The sequence below is a fragment of the Dama dama genome, chromosome 18, assembly GCF_033118175.1.
Source record: "Dama dama isolate Ldn47 chromosome 18, ASM3311817v1, whole genome shotgun sequence".
In the NCBI taxonomy this organism is placed as follows: domain Eukaryota; kingdom Metazoa; phylum Chordata; class Mammalia; order Artiodactyla; family Cervidae; genus Dama; species Dama dama.
This window is the reverse complement of record NC_083698.1, coordinates 14,815,030-14,827,361: the sequence shown is the minus strand read 5'-3', so window position 1 is coordinate 14,827,361 and position 12,332 is coordinate 14,815,030. Positions and strand designations below refer to the sequence as shown.

The 12,332-nt window shown below is 40.6% G+C and overlaps 1 protein-coding gene across 4 annotated transcripts in view; it reads right to left on the bottom strand.

Annotated features, from left to right (window-relative positions):
* UMAD1 (UBAP1-MVB12-associated (UMA) domain containing 1) overlaps positions 1-12,332 on the bottom strand; it is a 311,916-nt gene that overhangs the window by 284,089 nt on the left and 15,495 nt on the right. For 2 of the 4 annotated variants that reach the window (XM_061164962.1, XM_061164963.1), the window contains exon 1: positions 8,901-9,006. The exons of 1 other annotated variant lie outside the window; for it this stretch is intronic. The gene's annotated coding sequence lies outside the window, so the exon portion shown is untranslated. Of the gene's footprint in view, positions 1-8,900; positions 9,007-12,332 lie in introns of those variants that run through there. One more of the 4 variants, XM_061164961.1, reaches the window with a different exon arrangement.

Genomic DNA, 12,332 nt, shown 5'->3' with positions numbered 1-12,332 from the left:
CATACTCCAAGCCAGGCTTCAACAGAACATGAACTGAGAACCTCCAGATGTACAAGCTAGATTTAGAAAAGGCAGAGGAACCAGTGATTAAATTGCCAATGCCCTCTGGATTACAGAAAAAGCAAGGGAATTTCAGGGAAACATTTACTTCTGCTTCATTGATTACACTAAAACCTTTGACTGTTTGGATCACAACAAACTGGGGAAAATTCTTCAAGAGATGGGAATACCAGAACAGCTTACCTGCCTCCTGAGAAACCTGTATGCAGGACAAGAAGCAACGTTAGAATCCGACATGGAACAATGGACTGGTTCAAAACTGCAAAAAGATTATATAGAGGCTGTATATTGTCACCCTGCTCTTAACTTACATGCAGAGTACATCATGAGAAATGCCAGGATGGATGAAGCACAAGCTAGAATCAAGACTGTCAGAAGAAATATCAATAACTTCAGATATACAGATGACATCACCCTTCTGGCAGAAAGCGAAGAACTAAAGAGCCTCTCAATGAAGGTGAAAGAGGAGAGTAAAAAAGCTGGCTTAAAATTCAACATTCAAAAAATGAAGATCATAGCAATCTGATCCCATCACTTCATGGTAAATAGATGGGGAAACAGTGACAGACTTTATTTTCTTGGGCTCCAAAATCACTGCAGATGGTGACTGCAGCCATGAAATTAAAAGACACCTGCTCCTTGGAAGAGAAGCTATGACCAACCTAGACAATGTATTAAAAAGCAGAGACATTACTTTACTGACAAAGGTCTGTCTAGTCAAAGCTATGGTTTTTCCAGTAGTCATGTATGGATATGAGAGTTGGATCATAAAGAAGGCTGAGCGCTGAAGAATTGATGCTTTTGAACTGTGGTGTGGAGAAGACTCTTGAGAGTCCCTTGGACTGCAAGGAGATCCAACCAGTCCATCCTAAAGGAGATCAGTCCTGGATGTTCATTGGAAGCACTGATGCTGAAGCTGAAACTCCAATACTTGGGCCACCTGATGCGAAGAACTGACTCACTGGAAAAGACCCTGATGCTGGGAAAGACTGAAGGCAGAAGGAGAAGAAGATGACAGAGGACAAGATGGTTGGATGGTATCATCGACTCAAAGGACACGAGTTTGAGCAAACTCAGGGACACAGTGAAGGACAGGGAAGTCTGGCGTGCTGCAGTCCACGGGGGTCACGAAGACTGAGCGACTGAACAACAACAAAACCAGAACATCAAGCAGGTAGGGTAAGTCAAGATTTTATCTGATCAAAAGCCTTCTGGAAACTGAGATTTGCTTGGGTATTTGTGTAGGTCAACCTGCCCTGAGTTGTAGATCAGAGCAGATGGTAAAGGAGTCAGTTTGCTGGAAACATATCTGGCAGGTTTCACTTTCTAAAATTAAAAAATATATATATATGGAGAAGGAAAACACAAGCTGTGTGAAAAAGAAAATATTTCAGTAAAGGAAAAGGAAGAGCCTATAAAATCTGCAAAGACAGAGCTTACTGGATATAATGATAGAGCAATAAGAAAAGTCTGGGAAAAGTTTGGCATCCTCAAAACAGTATAAGGAGACATGGCCTTTAAATCTGGTAAAAAGAAAAAATAAGATTAAATGGAAAAGCAACAGGAAAAGATGAAAAGACAAGGGATGAGATAAAAAAAAAACTGAATAAGATAAAAAAAGAAACTGATTCAAGAAAGAAATGATATCAGAAAAGAACTGGTTGGCTTACAGGCAGGAATATAAGAAAATAAAGTTCATTCAAAGACTTAAAAGGTTGGAAGAAGCAACTAAGTTCTCAACCCTAACAGCTAAAATTAAAACAGAGAACGCCTCTGAAGGAACAGCAGATGACTAAAACTCAGTCTTGGTAAGGGACAAGTCAAGGACACAGTCACCAATCTGATACTAAAGCCTCAGCTGGCGTGAATATGTGTGCGTGTGTGTTAGTTGCTCAGTCATATCTCACTCTTTGAGACCCCATGGACTGTAGCCCACCAGGCTCCTCTGTCCATGGGATTCTGCAGGCAGGAATACTAGAGTGGGTTGCCATGCCCTTCTCCAAGAGATCTTCCCGACGCATGGATTGAACCCGAGTCTCCTGAATTGGCGGGCTGATTCTTTACCACTGAGCCACCAGGCAAGCCCTTCACTTAGGACACAGAGGGTGAAGGTATAGAGACGAAGCAGGCTAGAGTCCAACTGGAGCCTCACAGAGAAAAGATACCTTTTAATAAACAAAGGGGGGCATATTTAAGGGTGAAAGATGAGAATAATTAATTAACATTCTCCAACCCAAGGTGGGGGGTTCCCCTAAAATGCCTGCTCAGTGGAATTTCAGAACTGCCCTCACTCTGGGCCTGCTGTCAATCTCCCACTATTATTCAACATACTTCTGGAAGTCCTAGCTACAGCAATCAGAGAAGAAAAAGAAGGAAAAAGAATCCAGGTCAAAAAAGAAGTAGTAAAGCTCTCACTGTTTGCAGATGACATGATACTGTACATAGAAAACCCTAAAGATAGTATCAGAAAATTACTAGAGCTAATCAGCAAATTTAGCAAAGTTTCAGGATACATATCAATGCACAGAAATCATTTGCATTTCTATATACTAATAGTGAAAAATCAGAAAGAGAAATTAAGGAATCAATCCCATTCACCATTCCAACAAAAAGAATTAAATATTTAGGAATACACTTACCTAAAGAGACAAAAGAACTGTACACAGAAAATTATAAGACACTAATGAAAGAAGTCAAAGATGGCGTAAATAGATGGAGAGATATTCCATGTTCTTGGGTAGGAAGAATCAGTATTGTGAAATGACTATACTACCAAACGCCATCTAGATAGAGATTCAATGTGATCTCTATCAAATTACCAATGGCATTTTTCACAGAACTAGAACAAAAAATTTCACAATTCATATGGAAACACAAAAGACCCCGAAAAGCCAAAGCAGTCTTGAGAAAGAAGAATGGAGCTGGAGGAATCCACCTTCCTGACTTCAGATTATACTACAAAGCTACAGTCATCAAGACAGTATGGTACTGGCACAAAAACAGAAATACAGACCAATGGAACAAGATAGAAAGCCCAGAAATAAACCCATGCATTTATGGGTAGCTTATTTTTGACAAAGGCGGCAAGAATATGCAATGGGGCAAAGACAGCATCTTCAATAAATAGTGCTGGGAAAACTGGACAGCTACAAGTATAAGAATGAAATTAGAACACTTCCTAACACCATATACAAAATGGATTAAATGGATCAAAATGGATTAAAGATCTAAATGTAACACCAGAAACTATAAAATTCTTAGAAGAAAACATAGGCAGAACACTTGATGACATAAAGCAAGATCCTCTGTGACTCACCTCCTAGAGTAATGGAAATAAAAACAAAAGTAAACAAGTGGGACCTGATTAAACTTAAAAGCATTTGCACAGCAAAGCAAACTATAAGCAAGGTGAAAAGACAGCCCTCAGAATGGGAGAAAATAATAGCAAATGAAACAACTGGCAAAGGATTAATTTCCAAAATATACAGCTCATACAACTCAATGCCAGAAAAACAAACAGCCCAATCAAAAAGTGGGAAAAAGACCTAAACAGACATATCTCCAAAGAAGACATACAGATAGCTAACAAACACATGAAAAGATGTTCAACATCACTCATTATTAGAGAAATGCAAATCAAAACCACAATGAGATATCACCTCACACCAGTCAGGATGGCCATCATCAAAAAGTCTACAGATAATAAATGCTAGAGAGGGTGTGGAGAAAAGGCGATGCTCTTGCACTGATGGTGGGAATGTAAATTGATACGGCCACTATGGAAGACAGTATGGAGATTCCTTTAAAAACTAGGAATAAAACCACCATATGACCCAGCAATCCCACTCCTATGCACATACCCTGAGGAAATCAAATTTGAAAAAGACACATGTATCCCATTGTTCACTGCAGCACTGTTTACAATAGCTAGAACATGGAAGCAACCTAGATGTCCATCAACAGATGAATGGATAAAGAAGTTGTAGTGCATGTACACAGTGGAATATTACTCAGCCATAAAAAGGGACGCACTTGAGTCAGTTCTAATGAGGTGGATAAACCTAGAGCCTATTATACAAAGTGACACAAGTCAGAAAAAGAAAGACAAATATCATATTCTAACGCATATACACAGAATTTAGAAAAATGGTACTGAAGAATTTATTTATAGGGCAGCAATGAAGAAACAGACACAGAGAATAGACTTATGGACATGGGGAGAGGGGAGGAGAAGGTGAGATGTGTACAAAGAGTAACATGGAAACTTACATTCCCATCTGTAAAACAGACAGCCAGCGGGAATGTGCTGTGTGATTCAGGAAACTCAAACAGGAGCTCTGTACCAACCTAGAGGGGTGGGATGGGGAGGGAGATGGAGGGAGGTTCAGAAGGGAGGGGATAGATGTATACCTGTGGCTGATTCATGTTGAGGTTTGATAGAAAACAACGAAATTCTGTAAAGCAATTATTCTTCAATTAAAAAATAATTTTTTTAAAAAAGAAGGTAGAGAGTAAAATAAGTAAACTTTAGAGCTAGAAAAAAAACGAAAAGTGATTCCTGTTCTAACAACAAAGGAAAAACCTTTAAGAGAAGGACTCAAACTTAATACATTTTCATGTCTGGCCATAAGACCGAAATGGAACAAACATAAAAATCAGAAAAGCAGTTCTCATGAGTCATCCTCAAGCCTCCAAAGTTTACATACACTGTTATAAAATTCACACCAAACTCAGCAGTAATGCAAAAATCTTGTTAAATTCAAGTATTTTGTACAGAACTTATAATTCAAATAATTAAGTGAAGCATTTAAGCTCTTTCATAACCTATTAAAAAAAAGTTAAAACAATACACAGGCTTAAACAGGCTGCAGCAGGCTGTCAACAGTACGACTTCTGTGGCAATGGTATTACAGTTTGTCACTTTAGAACATCAGAAAGTCCCAAACATATCAGAGAAAGAGAGCAAACTTAGGTTCCAAGAAGTTAAGAACTATCCAGGCATGGGAGAAATAGGTCAGGAATAGGAAAAGGGTAATACAGACAGTATAAAAGAACTCAGAACGGCAGCAAAGACGAGTTGGCTACGAATATCCACTGGAAACTGCTCTAAAATTGCTACAAAAGTACCCATCACCCTCACACCTGCTATTCTGCCTAGGTGACCACTGCCTTAACTCCTTCAAGATGTTTTTCCATGGGAACATGGTGCTAACTTCACAATCCAACTCTTGGGATTCCCTCGGACCATCAATACCGCTGACATTAATGACTCATTCCACTAGGTACCTAATTCAGTCTAACCATATAGCTTTACAGTAATCACTCTGTGCATGAAAAGGCTATGTCCAGAGACACTAAAATCTACAACAAATTATCTTTATCCCATGGTATTTTTTGTATCATTAAAAACACAAAGTGGTATAAAAATGTATCCTAGCAGAGCTGGCAGTACCATTCTACCACCTTCCCTCTACGAGCTGGTCCCCCAGCAGGAAAGTTAGACGGCTAGGTCACCACTCCAGCCGCCAGATTCTCTGACCCCACGGAAGGCGAGAAACTGGGCAAGAGAAAGGGAGTAACATCTGCCAGGCTTCTGCAAGGTGTCAAGCACAGTACCAAAATGCCTTAAAGACTCGTCTCCTACCATCTCACCATCACCCCACACATAATTACTCACAACATGTCAATCAAAGAATTGAAGTGGGTTACGTATGGATGCAAATGTACATGGTCAGTAAACAGCAGGGCTAGAAGTTTAAACCAAGTCTCTTGGGCACCACAACTGAATGCTTTTCATCAACAAAGCAGCAGAGACAAGGGGCCCGTAACAAAGCATTCGTGCTGGACTTTAGGAGAATATTTCCTAGTATTAGTCAAGATACATTTGATCAGTTTCATGCTCGTCTTTCTAAATCCCCGCTTTTCCAAACCGTGCTCAGCTCTCTGTTCTGAAGACACTTGCTAATTCCACAACATCCATGTTCGAGACTTTCACTTACGAAATAGTCATAAAATATAAAGTAAGTGCTTAGGCCAGATACTAACTGGGCACTACAAATGCAGCACTCAACTTATATTTAAGGAAATAAACAGCAACCAGAATCTACCCCATTTCAAAGGCAATCCTGAGCAAAACTAAGAGGGATTCAGGAGCCCCACCCCCAAAGTGGAGAAGCCCTGTAGCAGTCCTGGTGCCCCCAGCCAAATAGATGGGAAGCCCCAAGCATGCATGCTTCTACCATACATGGCTTTGACTGTGGCCTTCTTCTGCTTCTTCCAGCATGTTCCAGCCTCATTTCCTTAGATACGATTGCAGCATTGTAGAAATTGTCAACAGTGAATAAATTTTACACTTACAGATGGGGGAAATATCAAAATTTATTCTTAAAAGCCATTATCCCCAGCAGCAACATTACTGCCTGGTTGAGCTGGGACCCAGCCCAGAAGGCTTCCTAATCCCCAGACACTGGGATCCTGGAGTTGCCTCCACACAGAGGGGGATGAAGTGCCTGTCACTGCCCAAGACACAGGTTGGGAGAAAAGCCTTGCAAATCACAAATCTGAAATAGGACATGTGTTTAGAACATATGAAGAATTCTTAAAATTCAATCATGAGAAAAAATTCAATAAAAACTGGGCAAAAGCTGCGAACAGGCATTTTCCCAAAGACGATATGTGATGGCAAAGAACCACATTAAATGATACTCAACATCATTAGTCAACAGGCAAATGTAAATTAAAATCTCAATGAGATAACACTATATATCCTTTAAAATATTAACACTGTAAAAGGCGTGCCATGCCAACTGTTTACAAAAATGTGGAGCAACTGGAACTCTTGGATGCTGAGGTACAACCACTCTGGACAACGATGTGGCAGTTTCTTAAAAAAAAGTAAACATACACCTACCATATGACCCAGACCTTCTCTTTCTAAGTATTTATCAAAGAAAAACAACAGCGTATGTCCATATTTATACACAAACTTTATGCAGTTTTTTAGGTAACAGCTCCAAACTGGAAAAAACCCACATGTTCAACAATAAATAAAAGAATAAACAAATTGTAGCATACCCATACTACTATTCAGCAATAAAAAGGCATGAAGGCCTAAGATATGCTACAACATGCATGAATCTTAGGAGGGAAGGGGAAAAAAAACAGGCTGAGTGAAAGAAGCCAGACCACAAAAAACTTCTAGAAAATGCAAACTAACATAAAGTGACAGAAAGCAGATGAGGGCCTGCCTAGGGAATGGGAGGTACTGGGAGGGAGCATGGGAGGGAGGAATTACCCAGGATCCCAAGGAAGCTTTTGAGGGTGACAAATACATTCATTATCTCAATTGGAGTGATGGTCTCAGGAGATATAAACATGTCAAAACTCATCAAATTGTACACTTCCAACACGTGCACTTCATCCTATTTGATAATACCCCAATAAAGCTAATTTTTAAATGATTAGCGTGATACTCTGAGTGTCACATAAATGCAGTGTGCTGTGCTTAGTCGCTGAGTCCTGTCCGACTCTGTGAGACCCCAGGGACCACAGCCCACCAGGCCCCTCTGTCCAGGGGGTTCTCCAGGCAAGAATCCTGCAGTGGGTTGCCATGCCCTCCTCCAGGGGATCTTCCCGACCCAGGGATCAAACCCAGGTCTCCCGCACTGCAGGCGGAATCTTTACCATCTGAGCCACCGGGGAAGCCCATAAATGCAGTAGTTGAGTTATTCATTGTCTCCAATCTCTTAAACCACTTTGTGTTGTTACAGGTGCAGCCTTCATATACAAAGCAAGATGCCCCTTTCTCTATGTACTCACATAAAACTGAAAAATTTTGAAAGGACAGTGTCTTCACTTTTACTGATACACAGACTGCAGACTGCATATAGAAGGCTACTCTGATTTCCATGCAGGGCAGATTTTACTGCTCTGAAGGGAAAGTGGGTAGCACAAGTAACGTATTTATATATGTATTTATAACGCACTTATTTATTCAAAGATTTACCTTTTAAATAATATTACCCATGACAAAAAGACTAAAGGTAACCTGATTTTCACAATCTGATCATCTTGTTTCAATAGACTACTTGATAATGTAAATATACTATGATGTAAATATACTAAGATGTCTATGTAGGACTGACATAAGCCAATCCAGTAAATTTTATACTGCTGAAAAACTAAAATCTTGAACCATGTTTAACCTTCCTCTTCTTCTGTATGACGAACTGTGAACTGCATAGTTACACAAAAGTAATAAAATCTAAGTAACAAGTTTCCTAATTTATTCCAAGAGAGCCCAAAAAAGACAAAAGTCCATGCTTTGGACAGTTTAATCATAAAAGATTATATTACCTCCAACAGCGTTAAACATCCCAGAAGGCTCAATGAGAACGAGAAGAGCCCTGTTACATTTTACCAACAGCAGCCTTGAGTTTAACCTCATTTGATGGGCACAGATGTCAGCGAGGAAGAAGAGGGAGGACCCTCCTGGAAGAAGGGGCACCAGGAACAAAGAGCAGTGTGCTGAGGGGCGCAGAGGGGCCCCCCTCCCTGGGAGCACAGAGGGAACAGCAGCAGACCCCAGCAGAGGGGCTTCCCTGGTGGTCAGGTGGGTAAGGATTCAACCTCCCACACTGGGAGTGTGGGTTCAACCCTTGTTCAGGGAGCTAAGACCCCACATACCACGCAGCCAAGATACCAAAACATGAAACAGAAGCAACACTGTGACGCATTCAATAGTCTTTAAAAATGGTCCACATTAAAAAAAAAATCTTAAAAACAAAGGGCTGAAAGGGCTAAAAAATCAAGAAAATGCTAGAATACCCAGAGCGGCTTACCAAGGTTTGTTGAATTCTTTTGGCGTGCTGCAGTCCATGGGGTCGCAGAGAGTCAGACAAGACTGAGCGACTGAACTGAACTGAATTGTGTAGTCTAGGCTCTTGAGGAAAGTAGTGTTTCAGAAAAATTAAATTTAAAATAAGAGTCTGTACCTAGAGAGATTATCATATTAAGTGAAGCCAGAGAAACACAAATATTAATATCATATCACTTACATGTAGAATCTGAAAAAAAATGATAAAAATTAACTTATATACAAAACAGAAATAAACCCACAGACATAGAAAATGAACGTATGGTTACCAAAAGGGAAAGCAGGAAGGGATAAATGAGGAGTCTGAGATTAACACACACCCATTACAATAAGGAAAAGAGATAACAAGGACTGACTTAGAACACAGGGAACTCAACATCTTGTAATAACCTATAATGGAAAAGAATCTGGAAAAGTATCTATATATAAAACATGTGTATATATTAACACATAAAACTGAATCACTGTGCCGTACACCTGAAACTACCATGACATTGTAAAGAGCTACACTTCAATAAAAATACAATACAATACAACAGGCTGGAGAGGCTGATTGAGAAAGTGGAGTCAGGAAGTTAAACGCTGTAGTGAAAGGGGCTAGACTGAAGTGGGAGAACTTTTAAAAAAAGAGAAAAAGAAGGAATGCACAGCATTGTGAAAAAGGATTTAGTGACTCAACTCTATAAATACTGATGGAAAGGAATCAATAAAAGATGATGGACGTTTCAAGCCTGAGGGAGCAAAGAAAGTGACATTAAGAATAAGAAAAAGAAAGTAGGAAAAGGACGGTTAAGAAAAAAATGATGAACTCCATTTCAGACAGGTTTCGATATAGGGAAACAACGACTGGTCCACATGGAAATATGTAAAATGCAGCTGGAAAAATAGGACCCAGTGCTCCAATGAAAGGAGTAAGCTGGAATTTGGGAGATGTTGGCATGTAAGTGGTAGCTGAAATCACAAACATCAGTGGAATTTCAAATGGAAAACGAAAGTTCAGGGATTGATATCATGATTTCTAAGATCTCAAAGTATACCATAAAATACATCCCTTTAATTATCAGCAAATGGATGTGGATTCTACCATTTCTTCATCATTTTCCAACATATAATACCTGGCTACTGTACCAGGACTAAAATATTAACTTGACTTTATTGTTACACATTTCAAAACTGCAGATACAACTGGCCTCTTCAGTATAATCCAAGGGGAAAATTCAAATGCCAGGCAGATAACCAAGGGTGAAACCAGCCCAGTCTAAGACAGGAGGAAAGGAAAGTGCAGGCCTGGTCTAAAAGCACCTCTAGGGAGCGGGGAGATGCCCAGGGAGCCACAAGGAGGAGCCCTTCACCAAAACAAGGCTTGAAGGATCCCTATTCACGGAAGAGCTGTGGAAGGTTTTGAGCTGGGAAAGCCTGGCATCAGATCTGCATCTGCTGTTACAGCCAAGGCAAAAAATAAAATAACCACCACCAAAAAAACTAGAAACAGGCTGAAGTTACAGTTATGCCATCTCCCCCCGACTCCTTGTGCTCACCCCACGAGATGATCCGAATGCATCTAGGAACCTCCGGGGAATATAAACTGAAGGTATATGGTTGCATGGATGTGAGAGCTGGCTATAAGGAAAGCTGAGAGCAGAAGAATTGATGCTTTTGAACTGTGGTGTTGGAGAAGACCCTTGAGAGTCCCTTGGACTGCAAGGCAATCCAAACAGTTCATCCTAAAGGAGATTAGTTCTGAGTGTTCATTGGAAGGACTGATGTTGAAGCTGAAGCTCCAATACTTTGGCCACCTGATGCGAAGAGCTGACTTACTGGAAAAGACCCTGATGCTGGGCAAGATTGAGGGCAGGAGGAGAAGGGGATGACATGGTTCATGAGATGGTTGGATGGCATCACTGACTCCATGGACACGAGTCTGGGTAAACTCCGGGAGTGGTGACAGACAGGGAGGCCAGGCGTGCTGCGGTCCGTGGGGTTGCAAAGAGTCGGACACGACTGAGCGACTGAACTGAATGCGCCTCTGTCTGAGGGTCCCCCACTTTGGGACCATGGGCCTTGGACTCAGAACTGCTGCTCTGTCATCCAGGTCTCTTGGAGACACAACCTTTTAGCTGAAGTATCTATTTATACTATTTTATCCTTTCTAGTAGTTTTTCTAATTTGCTTTTTCAAATTGAAACTAGCAGGCTTTTATTATAAAATTATTTTCTATGTGCAGGTAAATTTTGTACATTCTTAGGAAAGAAATATGGCAAAATATACACCAAACCTAATAGCTGTCACTACCAGGAAGCACGACCAGTTTATATTTATGTTATGATTCTTTTATAGTATTTGCTTTTTTCCTAAGCCAAATATTATATGAAACCAAATTTTAAAAAGTTTTCAATTTTTAATTGAAGTATACTTGGTTTACATCAGAATTTTTCAGAATCTTTTCCACTACAAGATAGTGAATATAGCTCCCTATGCTATATATACCAGGGCTTCCCTGGTAGCTCAGTCAGCAAAGAATCTGCCTGCAGTGCAGGAGACCTGGGTTCAATCCTGGGTCAGGAAGATCCCCTGGAGAAGGAAATGGTAAACGGCTTCAGTATCCTTGCCTGGAAAGTCCCATGGACACAGGAGCCTGGTGGACTGCAGTCCATGGGTTGCAAAGAGTCGGGCACGACTGAACGATTAACACACTGCTATATGTTGGTCCTTGTTACTTATTTTACATACAGTAGTGTGTATATTAATTTCATGCTCCTAACTTATCCCTCGTCTTCCCTCTTTTAACTTTTAATTCTAAAACATATTTTTGGTTTTGGTTGCACTGGGTCTTCGTTGCTGTGTGCAGGCGAGTGGGCTGCTCTTTGCTATGGCGCATGGAAGTCTCACCGCAGTGGCTTGCCTGCAATGAGCTCGGGCTCCAGGCACACAGCTCTAGGCATACCGGCCCGAGGTGCACCGACTCAGTAGCTGCGGCACACGGGCTTTGTTGTTCCACGGCATGTGAAATCTTCAAACCCAGGGACTGAACCCGTGTCCCCTGCACTGACAGTTGGCTTCTTACCCACTGTACCACCAGGGAAGTCCCTCCCTTCCCCTGTGGTAACCATGATTCTTTCCGATGTCTGTGAGTCTTTCTGTTCTGTAAATAAGTTCACTGGTATCATTTTCTTTCTCTAATTTATTTCATGTAAAGGTATGACAATATTTAGGTCCATCCATGATGCTGCAAATGGCATTATTTTACTTTTTTTTTATGGCTGAATACTCCATTTTACACATATACCACATTTTCTTTATCCATTCATTTAGGTTGCTTCTATGTCTTGACTACTATAAACAGTGCTCCTCAATATAGTAAGCTTATAAAAAGCAAGTCACAAAGCTATTTTTAGGA